Genomic DNA, 12,759 nt, shown 5'->3' with positions numbered 1-12,759 from the left:
AGTCATTGATGCTGGTTTTGGTCACTTCACTGCTCTCTACATCAGAAGGGGCCTTCAAGGTCAACATGTCCAGTTCCCTACTCTCTTTTACAGCCATGAAAATTGAAGCTCAGAGAAGGAAAGTCACTAGTCTGCATGAGGTAGTGTGTAGGGGATTAGAACCTAGAAGTCCTGCCTCCCAGCCACAGACCCATTCCATTGACTCTATGCTCCTTCCCTGCTTTGTTCTCTAGAAATTTGAAGAAAGAGCTGTCCATCTGTGTAGTAATAATTAGTTAGTTGCAGGTATCTTATCATGCATGCCCTCAGCATCTTGATTCCTGGGTATTTGTATCCCCCAAGACTAAATCTTGTGTGAGCCAATGAAAGTACATGTAGGTCAAAGAAGATAATAGGATTGCTGCTGTTTGGTCACTAAGTTGTGTCCAGTTCTTTTGTGACCACATGTACTATAGCCCGCCAGGCTCCTTCTGTCCATGGGATTTCCCAGGCAAGAGTGCTGGAGTGGGTTGCCATTTTCTTCTCCAGCAGATCTTTCTGACCCATGGATCAAACCTAGGTCTCCTGCATTGGCAGGCAGGTTCTTTACCACTGAGCCACTAGAAAATCCCCTGAAAGTGTTAGTCATTCAGTCATGTCTGATTCTTTGTGACCCCATGGACTATGGCCTGCAAGGCTCCCCTGTCCATGGAATTCTCCAATAATGTCAACAACAAAACAATAACAATGATGGTGATAATAATAATAAGAGCAAACCTTATAAGCATTGCCTCTTATGTGTTTTGCTTACAATAATCCACTTAATATTCAAAATATTCCTATGAGTTAATATACAAAATATATAAACAGCTCATATAACTCAATACCAAAAAAAATCCAATCAAAAAATGGAAGACCTGAATAGACAACTTTATAAAGAAGACAGATTGATGCCTAACAAGCAAGTGAAAAGATGCTCATCATCACTAATTATTAGAGAAATGCAAATCAAAATATCAGTAAAATATCACCTGTTAGAATGAATATCATAAAAAATCTACAAATAATAAATGTTGGAGAAGAGGAGAAACAGAACACTTGCACACTGCTGGTAGGAATGGAAATTGGTGCAGCCACTGTAGAAAATAGTATGGAGGTTCCTTTAAAAATTAAAAATAGAACTGCCATATGGTCTAGCTATTGCACTCCTGGGTATATCCAGAAAAAAAAGAAAAACACGAATTTTGAAAGATACATGCACCCTCATGTTCAGAACAGCACTACTTATAGTAACTAAGATGTGGAAGCAATCTAAATGTCCATGTACAGATGAACTGATAAAGAAGAAGTGCTGGATACATACAGTAAAATGTTACTCAGCTTCAGCCATAAAAAAAAGAATGAGATTCTGCCATTTACAGCAACGTGGATGGACCTAGAGAATATTATGCTTACTGAAATGTCAGACAAAGACAAATACTGTATGATAACACTTACATATGGAATCTAAAAAGTAATAAACATTAATGCATATGCAAAAAGAAATAGGCTCACAGTTATAGAAAGTGAACTAGTTTTCTATGCGAAGAGGAAAGGGAGAAGGGCAGACTAGGGATATGGGATTAAGAAATACATATTATGTATAAACTAGATAAGCAACTAGGATACACTGTATAGCACAGGAAATTATAGCCAATATCTTCTAATGATTTTTATTGGAGCATAATCTGTAAAAATACTGAATCAGTATGTTGCACATCTGAAATTAACATAATATTGTAAATCAACGATACTTCAATTTTTTAAAATTCCTATGACAGGTGCTGTAATCTTCATGATTTTGCAGATGAAGGAACTGAGTCATAGAGTTCTGTAGTGTGACAAATGTCCTATACCCACTAACTGGCAGACTAGGACTATAAATGGTGTGATGTTACAAGGTTAACAACTGGGGCTTCCCTCACGGTCCAGTGGTTAAGAATCCACCTTCCAATGAAGGGGGCATGGGCTTGATCTCTGTTCGGGGAACTAAGACCACACACCTCAACTACCAAAGCCCACATGCTCTGAAGCCCACGTGCCACAACTAGAAATCTGTGCGCTGCAATGAAAGATCCCACATCCAGCTGTCCTGGTTCCGAGTCAAGGGCTTGTTCCCACTGCACCAGTCTCTCCCAGAACACAAAACAGGAAAAGAGGAAACCCACATCTGTTGAGGCCCAGAAAAGTGATGTGACTTGCCCACCAACACAGCTCACAAGTAGCAGATACAAGAAGTAAATCCTAGTGGGCTGACTGCCTTACTGTGTGTTCCCGTCTCACCTGCAAAGCTCAGAGGAACTATCAGGAGCATACACAGGAGTGTTTTGAGATTCAGGATGTAGAACTAGGAGGGACAGGGGAACAAGAACCCTGGGAAGTCAGCTGTGATAGGGTTTGAGGAAGAGTTCTAGGGCTCAGACCTGTGCTGCCCAGAAAACCAGGAGCTAGGGTATATTAGTTTCCCGTTGCTGCTGTCACAAGCTTAGTGGCCTCAAATGACACAAATGCATTCTCTTATAGTTCTGGAGGTCAGACGCCCAAAGTGAGTCTTAAGGAGCTAAAATCACGGTGTTTGCAGGCTTGGTTCTTCCTGGAGGCTCCAGGGGAGACTCTGTTCCTTACATCTTCCAGTTTTTAGAGGCTACTTTGGTGTCCCTTGGGTTGTAACCACATCACTCCAACCTCTGCATCCATGGTCGCATCATCCTCTTACCCTTTGACCTTCTTGCCTTCCTTCTAATAAAGACCCTTGTGACTATATTTAGAGCCCACCTGGTAAGCCCAGGATCATCTCCCCATCTCAGAAGACTAATTTAATCACACACACAAACTCCCTTTTGCTGTATAAGGCAGGCTCCAGGACTTAGGACATCCTTGGGGAGCCATTTTTCAGCCTACAAAACAGGGTCTCAAAAAAATCCTCCTCAGTCAGCTCACTCCCCGAGACCTTTCCTGGTTTGCTGAGGCCCCAGGAAGATCATCAGCATGAAGCTAATCCAGCAGGTGAATGTGCTCTCTAGAAAGTACACGGAGTAGGTGTAAGAGACCCATGATAACTTGAGGCTCCACCAGGATTTCCAACCCAGACTCTACTTTTGAGTGTGGGGCCACCTCATCTCTTTGTCAGTGACAGTAACAACTGCAAAAATCCCCAACCTCCCAGGAGTGCAAGGTTAGTTTAACATTTGAAAATCAATTAATGTAATATACCATATCAATAGAATAAAACACAGAAACCACTTGAGCTCTTACCATGTATTTCAATAGATGGAATAAACAATTTAAAAATGAAATTAAGCAAAGTCTATTTATAATATCAAAATAATGAAATCCTTAGGAATAAATTTAATAAAAGAAGTACAAAACTATACTATGAAAACTATAAAACATTGTTTAAAGAAATTAAGATGATCTATATACATGGAATGGAGAAGGTAATGGCACCCCACTCCAGTACTCTTGCCTGGAGAATCCCAGGGATGGGGGAGACTGGTGGGCTGCCATCTATGGGGTCACACAGAGTCAGACACAACTGAAGTGACTTAGCAGCAGCAGCAGCATATACATGGAAAGACATCTCAGGTTCATGTATCAGAATAATAAACTGTGTTAAGATGTGAATATTTCCTAAATTGTCTACAGATTCAACACAATCCCTATCATAATCCCACTAGCATTTGGCAGAAATTGGAAAGTTGATCCTAACATTCGTAACAATCTAAATGGATGGGATGGGAAGGGATGTGGGAGAAATGTTCAAATGGGAGGGGACATGGGTAAACCTAAGGCTGATTCATCTTGATGTTTGATAGAAACCAATGCAATATTGTAAAGCAATTATCCTTCAAATAAAAATAAATAAAATTTTTAAAAAGGAAGGGAAAAACCATTCATATGGAAGTTCAAGGCACCTAGAATAGGAAAAACAGTCTTTAACCAATTTTAAAAGTTACTAAAAAACTATCAGTTCAGATCAGTTCAGTTCAGTCGCTCAGTCATGTCTGACTCTTTGCAACCCCATGAACCACAGCACACCAGGCCTCCCTGTCCATCACCAACTCCCGGAGTTCACGCTAACTCATATCCATCGAGTCGGTGATGCCATCCTTCTCCTCCCGCCCCCAATCCTTCCCAGCATCAGAGTCTTTTCCAGTGAGTCAACTCGTCGCATGAGGTGGCCAAAGTATTGGAGTTTCAGCTTTAGCATCAGTCCTTCCAATGAACACCCAGGATTGATCTCCTTTGGAGTGGACTGGTTGGATCTCCTTGCAGTCCAAGGGACTCTCAAGAGTCTTCTCCAACACCACAATTCAAAAGCATCAATTCTTCGGCGCTCAGCTTTCTTCACAGTCCAACTCTCACATCCATACACGACCACTGGAAAAACCATGGCCTTGACTAGATGGACCTTTGTTGGCAAAGTAATGTCTCTGCTTTTTAATATGCTATCTAGGTTGGTCATAACTTTCCTTCCAAGGAGTAAGCGTCTTTTAATTTCATGGCTGCAATCACCATCTGCAGTGATTTTGGAGCCCAAAAAAATAAAGTCTGACACTGTTTCCACTGTTTCCCAATCTATTTCCCATGAAGTGATGGGACCAGATGCCACGATCTTAGTTTTCTAAATGTTGAGCTTTAAGCCAACTTTTTCACTCTACTTTTTCACTTTCATCAAGAGGCTTTTTAGTTCCTCTTCACTTTCTGCCATAAGGGTGGTGTCATCTGCATATCTGAAGTTATTGATATTTCTCCTGGCAATCTTGATTCCAGCTTGTGCTTCTTCCAGCCCAGCGTTCCTCATGATGTACTCTGCATATAAGTTAAATAAGCAGGCTGACAATATACAGCCTTGACATAATCCTTTTCCTACTTGGAACCAGTCTGTTGTTCCATGTCCAGTTCTAACTGGTGCTTCCTGACCTGCATACAGGTTTCTCAAGAGGCAGGTCAGGTGGTCTGGGATTCCCATCTCTTTCAGAATTTTCCACAGTTTATTGTGATCCACACAGTCAAAGGCTTTGGCATAGTCAATGAAGCAGAAATAGATGTTTTTCTGGAACTCTCTTGCTTTCTCCATGATCCAGCGGATGTTGGCAATTTGATCTCTGGTGCCTCTGCCATTTCTAACACCAACTTGAACATCTGGAAGTTCACGGTTCATGAATTGCTGAAGCCTGGCTTGGAGAATTTTGAGCATGACTTTACTAGCGTGTGAGATGAGTGCAATTGTGTGGTAGTTTGAGCATTCTTTGACATTGCCTTTCTTTGGGATTGGAATGAAGACTGACTTTTCCCAGTCCTGTGGCCACTGCTGAGTTTTCCAAATTTGCTGGCATATTGAGTGCAGCACTTTCACAGCATCATCTTTCAGGATTTGGAATAGCTCAACTGGAATTCCATCATCTCCACTAGCTTTGTTCATACAAAACTATACTATAAAACTATAGTAACCAATAATTAAGACAGTGTGTTAGTGTCGTAAGGATTTGCCTATAATTCAGTAGAATAGTATTGATAGTCCAAAAATAGATGTTCACATTTATGGCCAATTGATTTTTGACAAGGATAAATTTTCCAAGATAATTTAATGAGGAAAGATTGTCCTTTTTAAAAAAAACAAAATTCACATTTTATTTAGGTTGAAATAAACTATACAAAATTTATTTTCTTCACCAAAAGTAACAGCAATATTTTCTGTATTATTCTTAGATAAACTACAAAACACTTATTTTTGTAGGTTTTCTAGGCTTTGCTTATAAATTGAGATGAGGCAGTAGATACAGTCATGAAAAAGACAGAAGAAAATAGACAAATCAGTTGCCGGTATCCATGGCCTCTGATCCTTTATGACTATGAAATGGAAGTGTTCAACATATACCTGCCAAAAAGCTTATGCAGACGTAGGCTCAATAAAGGAATGTAAACAGCAATAACCAGGTGTGGAAGAACAATGGCAGGCTCTTCATTCAAACTTTAACTTGTTGCTTTAACTTCATTTGATAAAGACAAAATCTACACTGAAATTCTTGTTTGACAAGCTCACACGTTTCTCTTATAAACTGATAATTTTCTTAACTGTCCTTTCCAGATTTTTAATAGCATACTTAAAACTTCTACTATTAAAAAGTCAATCATGAGCTTCATTGTAACATTTTACAAAATGTGTTCCTTCCTCCCATACCTCCTCTAATTTTATTTTTTCAAAGATCTGATAACTTAATACCTGACAATTGGGTCCACAGAGATAAACATAATGTCTAAAATAACTTAACTAAAACAATTCCAAAGTGCCATTAGCAGAGATCACATATAAATGTAACGTGGTACTTTCAAGGCTATATTCTGGAAGAACAGTTAGGTCTCCAAAGCATGTGCATTCAAACAGGCAATTTAAACAGGCAAATTATCAATGACTAATGAACTCAATGGGAGGCTTACAGGTTAAGATATTCAGTAATTATGTGGCCTACCCTTACAATTTTTCTGTAAGACATTTTTATTTTTTTTAATTGGAGGCTAATTACTTTATAATATTATATTGGTTGGTTTTGCCATACATTGACATGAATCCACCCTGGGTGTACACATGTTCCCCTTCTTGAACCCCCCTCCCACCTCCCTCCTCCCCTGATCCTCCCGCTCTGGGTCATCCCCGTGCACCTGGACTGGTGATTCATTTCACATATGATAATATACAGGCTTCAATGCCATTCTCCCAAATCATCCCACCCTCACCCTCTCCCACAGAGTCCAAAAGACTGTTCTATACACCTGTGTCTCTTTTGCTGTCTTGTATACAGGGTTATCATTACCATCTTTCTAAATTCCATATATATGCGTTAGTATACTGTATTGCTGTTTTTCTTTATGGCTGATTTCACTCTGTATAATAGGCTCCAGTTTCATCCACCTCATCAGAACTGATTCAAATGTATTATTTTTAATGGCTGAGTAATACTCCATTGTGTATATGTACCAAAGCTTTCTTACCCATTCATCTGTTGATGGACATTTAGATTGCTTCCATGTCCTCGCTATTATAAACAGTGCAGCAATGAACATTGGAGTACATGTGTCTCTTTCAATTCTGGTTTCCTTGGTGTGTATGTCCAGGAGTGCAATTGCTGGATCATATAGCAGTTCTATTTCCAGTTTTTTAGGGAATCTCCACACTGTTCTCCATAGTGGCTGTACTAGTTTGCATTCCCACCAACAGTGTAAGAGGGTTCCCTTCTCTCCACACCCTCTCCAGCATTTATTGCATGTAGACGTTTGACTAGCAGCCATCTGACTGGTGTGAAATGGTATCTCATTGTGGTTTTGATTTGCATCTCTCTGATTATGAGGGATGTTGAGCATTTTTTCATGTGTTTGTTAGCCATCTGTATGTCTTCTTTGGAGAAATATCTGTTTAGTTCTTTGGCCCATTTTCGGATTGGGTCGTTTACTTTTCTGGAATTGATTGCAGGAGCTGCTTGTATATTTTGGAGATTAATTCTTTGTCAGTTGTTTCATTTGCTATTATTTTCTCCCATTCTGGAGGCTGTCTTTTCACCTTGCTTATAGTTTCCTTTGCTGTGCAGAAGCTTTTAATTTTAATTAGGTCCCATTGTTTATTTTTGCTTTTATTTCCAATATTCTGGGAGGTGGGTCATGGAGGATCATGCTGTGATTTACGTCGGAGAGTGTTTTGCCTATGTTTTCCTCTAGGAGTATTATAGTTTCTGGTCTTACATTTAGATCTTTAATCCATTTTGAGTTTATTTTTGTGTATGGTGTTAGGAAGTGTTCTAGTTTCATTCCTTTACAAATGGCTGACCAGTTTCCAATTTTTCTGTAAGATATTTTTAAATTTCTGTATCACAGGTTTTTTTCAAATATCAAATATAAGAGAAAGTCTAGGTTAAAAGTCTCTTAGGTATTTTCAATGCTTTCTGAATTATCTGTTGGAAGCTCTGACTTACTTGTATAGAGTTTGATATACATATCGAACATTAAATCCGAATCGTGTTTTATATCAAAATTTATGTTAAGCAAAGCCAAGTTACTTGACCTTTGATATGTCAAAGTGTTCCTCAAGTATGCTTTGAAACGTTTTTGCCCAATTTCATAGCGTTCATTCTCAACTTCATCACAGGAAGAATACATAGGACCTGCAGCAATGAATAAACATTAGGAAAAAACTTTATGTCTGGTAGATGAAGGGCTTCATAAATAGTGGGTGGACGTTCTATATCTTTCCTTCTGTGTTTCCATTTGATTCTCCAACAATGCAGTTCAGCAGAGAGTGTGTCAGGATTAGGTAAGTCACTTCGGTACATGTCAGCATGCTCTTCTGATGTATTGAATTTGAGCTGTCCCATGACAAAGGGTACCAGGGATAAGCATTTAAGAGCTTTGTGGTGCTGTTCTGAGAATATATCTTTCAGTTCCTGAATAATGTGTTCCACAGTTGGAACACTAGAGTTTCCTTATAGTAACTCTCAGAGGTTAGCTGAGATTCCAGGTTACTGTGTTGAGCTCTGCGAAACTTCCCTGGGAGTTTCATCCGAAAACAGTTTGGTTGTCAAATCTGTGGCTTCCTTAAGCCAAAATTCATGATAAAATTCAATATTTCCCATCACTTCATTTAGTGAATGTAACATTGCAGTCAAGCTACTGGCTGCAAAAAAGACATTAGAGGTATGCCCCTGAAGATTTTCCCCAAACGCTCTTGTAAAAGATAAAACATTTTAAAGAACAACAATGGTAACGATGAAATCAAAATCTGTTACCACACTACAGAGCACAAATGCTCAGCCAGCTATACAGTTATTCCATCTAACATTTGTATCAGTATTTATACCATCTAAACATAAAACACGTGTTTGTAGGAGGTCCAATAAGATTTCAAAAGCATCATGCCTACCTGTCCACTGAGAATGGCAAATTTCCTTCAGTTCTTTGCCCCTTTCTTCATTGTTCTGAAAGAGGACAAAAATTACACTTTCAAGCTCTAAAAGCCGTTGTGGTGATCAATGGAAAAAAGAACAAACTTCCTCAGTTGTTCCTCAGTTCAGTTCAGTTCAGCTGCTCAGTCGTGTCCGACTCTCTGCGACCCCATGAACTACAGCACGCCAGGCCTCCCTGTCCATCACCAACTCCCAGAGCTCACCCAAACTCACGTCCCTCGAGTCGGTGATGCCATCCAGCCATCTCATTCTCTGTCGTCCCCGTCTCCTCCCACCCCCAATCCCTCCCAGCATCAGACTCTTTTCCAGTGAGTCAACTCTTCGCATGAGGTGGCCAAAGTATTGGAGTTTCAGCTTTAGCATCAGTCCTTCCAATGAACACCCAGCACTGATCTCCTTTAGGATGGACTGGTTGGATCTCCTTGCAGTCCAAGGGACTCTCAAGAGTCTTCTCCAACACCACATTTCAAAAGCATCAGTTCTTTGGCGATCAGCTTTCCTAGTGAGACAGATACCCCCCAACAGGCACTGATTTTGCCAACCACATATTTAAGGCACAAGAAGAGCAGAGTGTGTAGCTTGGGGATATTTCTGTAAAAGTCTAGAAGCAACAACTTTCATTTTGGATGAAAGTCCACTAGACACAATGTAAGCATTTCTCAGGTATTATAGTGTGAAATTTCACTGCCAAAATTTCTGTATCAGCTTCATAAGGCAGAAAGCCTACAAATTCCTCTCTCAGATTGTAAGCTTCATCAACAAACCTCACCAACACAGGCAGGTGCTCTTCCCCTGAGATGTCCACCACATCATCAGTGATGATGGAAAAGAAGTGAGAATCTCTCACTTCCCTGAGGGTTTCTTCCCAAATGCAGCTCTCACAGATCTCTAGCATCTATATCTGCTGTTTTGGAACAGAACAATGTGTTAACTGCTATTGTCTCAAAGCGCTTTCTCAGAACCTTTTCACCAGAACTGATCCGGCACTCTAGCAGCACTTGAAAGTTATCAGGAGTAAAAAGACTTTCTTGGATTTCGTCAGCTTCATGGCCGTCTGGAGGGATGTTTTGTTTTCCCATAAGAATCAAAATTTTAGATAAAGATTTTAAGTATGCTTTGTTTTCCTTCTCTTCAAGAGTTAAAGGTAAAATGTCTTCATCCTGCTCTTCACCCCCTCCTTCTGCACTGGAATTTTGAGCATTGCTGTTGTTTATTTCCTGATGTTTCGGTTCCTGTTCAGAAGTTTCATCAACAGGTCAAGGCCTTTTAAAAAGGCATTCAGAAGTTGAGTCATTAACACTATCACTTTTTTTCTGTTTCAGTGTCTCAATTTCATCTTCACTCAATTCTTTTTATTCGCTTTCTATGTCTACTATGTGGATTATTCAAATGGCTGTCAAGCTCGAAAACTATTGGTATTGAATTATCTCGGAGAACGGTCCCACAAGGACTAGTTCTGCAGATCACAGAAGTTTCCAAGTGTTTGGCACACGGTCGATAATGTTTATTTAGTTGATTAGGTATTTTATCTTCTAAGTCTGCTCACCTACAGTTCACCACCTACTTCTGGCATCTGGCCGGATCCCGCGGGAACCTGAAGAAGGCCAGGTCCGACTGCATGCTCTTCCGCGTGCAGTTGTGAGCAGCGCAGAAGTTCGGCATCTTTGTCTGCCGGCCGGCTGGCCCAGCCCCAACCCACCACCACCACTCCGCCTGCTCAGAGCAGCCTGCCTGCCCTTCAGGGCCAGGGAGGGAAGAATAGTCCTTTTAATAAAATGTGCTGAGACAATGAATAGTCGCCTTCAAAAGAATGAAGTTGGAACTCTGCCTCACATCATTTACAAATATCACTTCAAAATGGAGTAAAGACCTCAATATACCAGCTGAAAATATAAAACTTGTAGAAGACAGCAAAGGGTAAGTCTTCGTGATCTTGGATTAGGCAATAGTTTCTTAGGACCCCAAATGCACAAGCAACAAAAGGAAAAATAAGGATTCTTCAAAATGAAAAACATTTGTGCTTCAAAGGACACCATCAAGAAAGTAAAAAGGCAACCCATGGAATGGGGCTGCCAGAAATATTTGCAAATCATGTATGTGAAAAGGATTTTATCTACAATATAAAGAGCCCTTGTGCTTAGTCGCTCAGTCATGTCCGACTCTTTGTGACCCCTAGGACTCTTTGTGACACCATGGATTGTAGCCCAAGAGGCTCCTCTGTCCTTGGGGATTCTCCAGACCAGAATACTGGAGTGGGTTGCTGTGGCCTCCTCCAGGGGATCTTCCCAACCCAGGGATCAAAGCCAGGTCTCCCGCACAGCAGGTGGACCCTTTACTGTCTTAGCCACCAGGGAAGCCCAAGAATACTGGAGTGGATAGCCTATCCTTTCTCCAGTGGATCTTCCCTGCATTGCAGGCAGAGTCTTTACCAGCTGAGCTACCATAAAGAACCCTTACAATTCAATAATAAAGAGACAACTAACCAAATGAAAAAATGAGCAAAGGATCTGAATAAACATTTCTCCAAAGAAGATATACAGATGTCCATTAAGCACATGAAAAGATGCTCAAGTCACTGAACATCAATTCAGTTCAGTTCAGTCCCTCAGTCATGTCGGACTCTTTGTAACACCATGGACTGCAGCATGCCAGGCCTCCCTGTCTATCACCAACTCCCAGAGCTTTTACAAATTCATGTCCATCAAGTCTGTGATGCCATCCAACCATCTCATTCTTTGTCGTCCCCTTTTCCTCCTCCTTTTAATCTTTCCCAGCATCAGGGTCTTTTCAAATGAGTCAGTTCTTCACATCAGGTGGCCCAAGAATTGGAGCTTCAGCTTCAGCATCAGTCCTTCCAATGAATATTCAGGACTGATTTCCTTTATGACTGACTGATTGGATCTCCTTGCAGTCCAAGGGACTTTCAAGAGTCTTCTCCAATACCACAGTTCAAAAGCATCAATTCTTCGGTGCTCAGCTTTCTTTATGGTCCAATTCTCACATCTATACATGACTACTGGAAAAACCACAGCTTTGACTAGCTGGACCTTTGGTGGCAAAGTAATGTCTCTACTTTTTAACATGCTGTCTGGGTTGGTCATAGCTTTTCTTCCAGGGAGCAAGCATCTTTAATTTCATGGCTGCAGTCACCATCTGCAGTGATTTTGGAGTCCAAGAAAATAAAGTCTGGCATTGTTTCCATCATTTCCCCATCTATTTGCCATGAAGTGATGGGACCAGATACCATGATCTTTGTTTTCTGGATGTTGAGTTTTAAGTCACCTATCATCAGGGAAGTGCAAATGAGAAAACAATTGAAATATTACTTTACCCCCACTAGGATGGCTATAATCAAAAGCACAGATAATAACAAGTGTCATGGAGAATGAGAAGAAATTGGTACTATTACTTGTCGCTGGTGGGAAAGTAAAATGGTACAGCCATTTTGGAAACTGATCTGGCAGTTCCTCAAAAGGTGAAACACAGAACTAACATATAACCCAGCAATTCCACTCCAAAGTGTATGCCTAAGAAAAATGAAAATCTATATCCACATAAAAAGAATGTTTATAGACACACTGTGTATAACAGCTAGAAAGTGGGAAACCAGATTGTTGCCCTAATGGTCTGGGAGCAAGCAACAAGAATGAAGACAGAACACAAAATCCGGTGCAATGGGTCAGGAGACCTGCAGCCTCTATTGGACTGAGGTGCAGAGTCCACTCTGAGTCCAGATTTTATTCCTAAGTGCAGACTACAAGAATTTTTTTGGCCTTATCTTTCTCAA

The 12,759-nt window shown here is 40.5% G+C and overlaps 1 pseudogene; it reads right to left on the bottom strand.

Annotated features, from left to right (window-relative positions):
• Window positions 1–6,783: 6,783 nt before the first annotated feature.
• On the bottom strand, window positions 6,784–11,414 carry LOC129541231 (52 kDa repressor of the inhibitor of the protein kinase-like; annotated as a pseudogene).
• Window positions 11,415–12,759: the final 1,345 nt, after the last annotated feature.

Source organism: Moschus berezovskii, chromosome 4 (assembly GCF_049115385.1).
Source record: "Moschus berezovskii isolate FMDL1 chromosome 4, NW_MosBer_1.0, whole genome shotgun sequence".
Lineage (NCBI taxonomy): Eukaryota > Metazoa > Chordata > Mammalia > Artiodactyla > Moschidae > Moschus > Moschus berezovskii.
The sequence above is the reverse complement of the archived record's forward strand: the minus strand, read 5'-3'. Positions and strand labels throughout refer to the sequence as shown.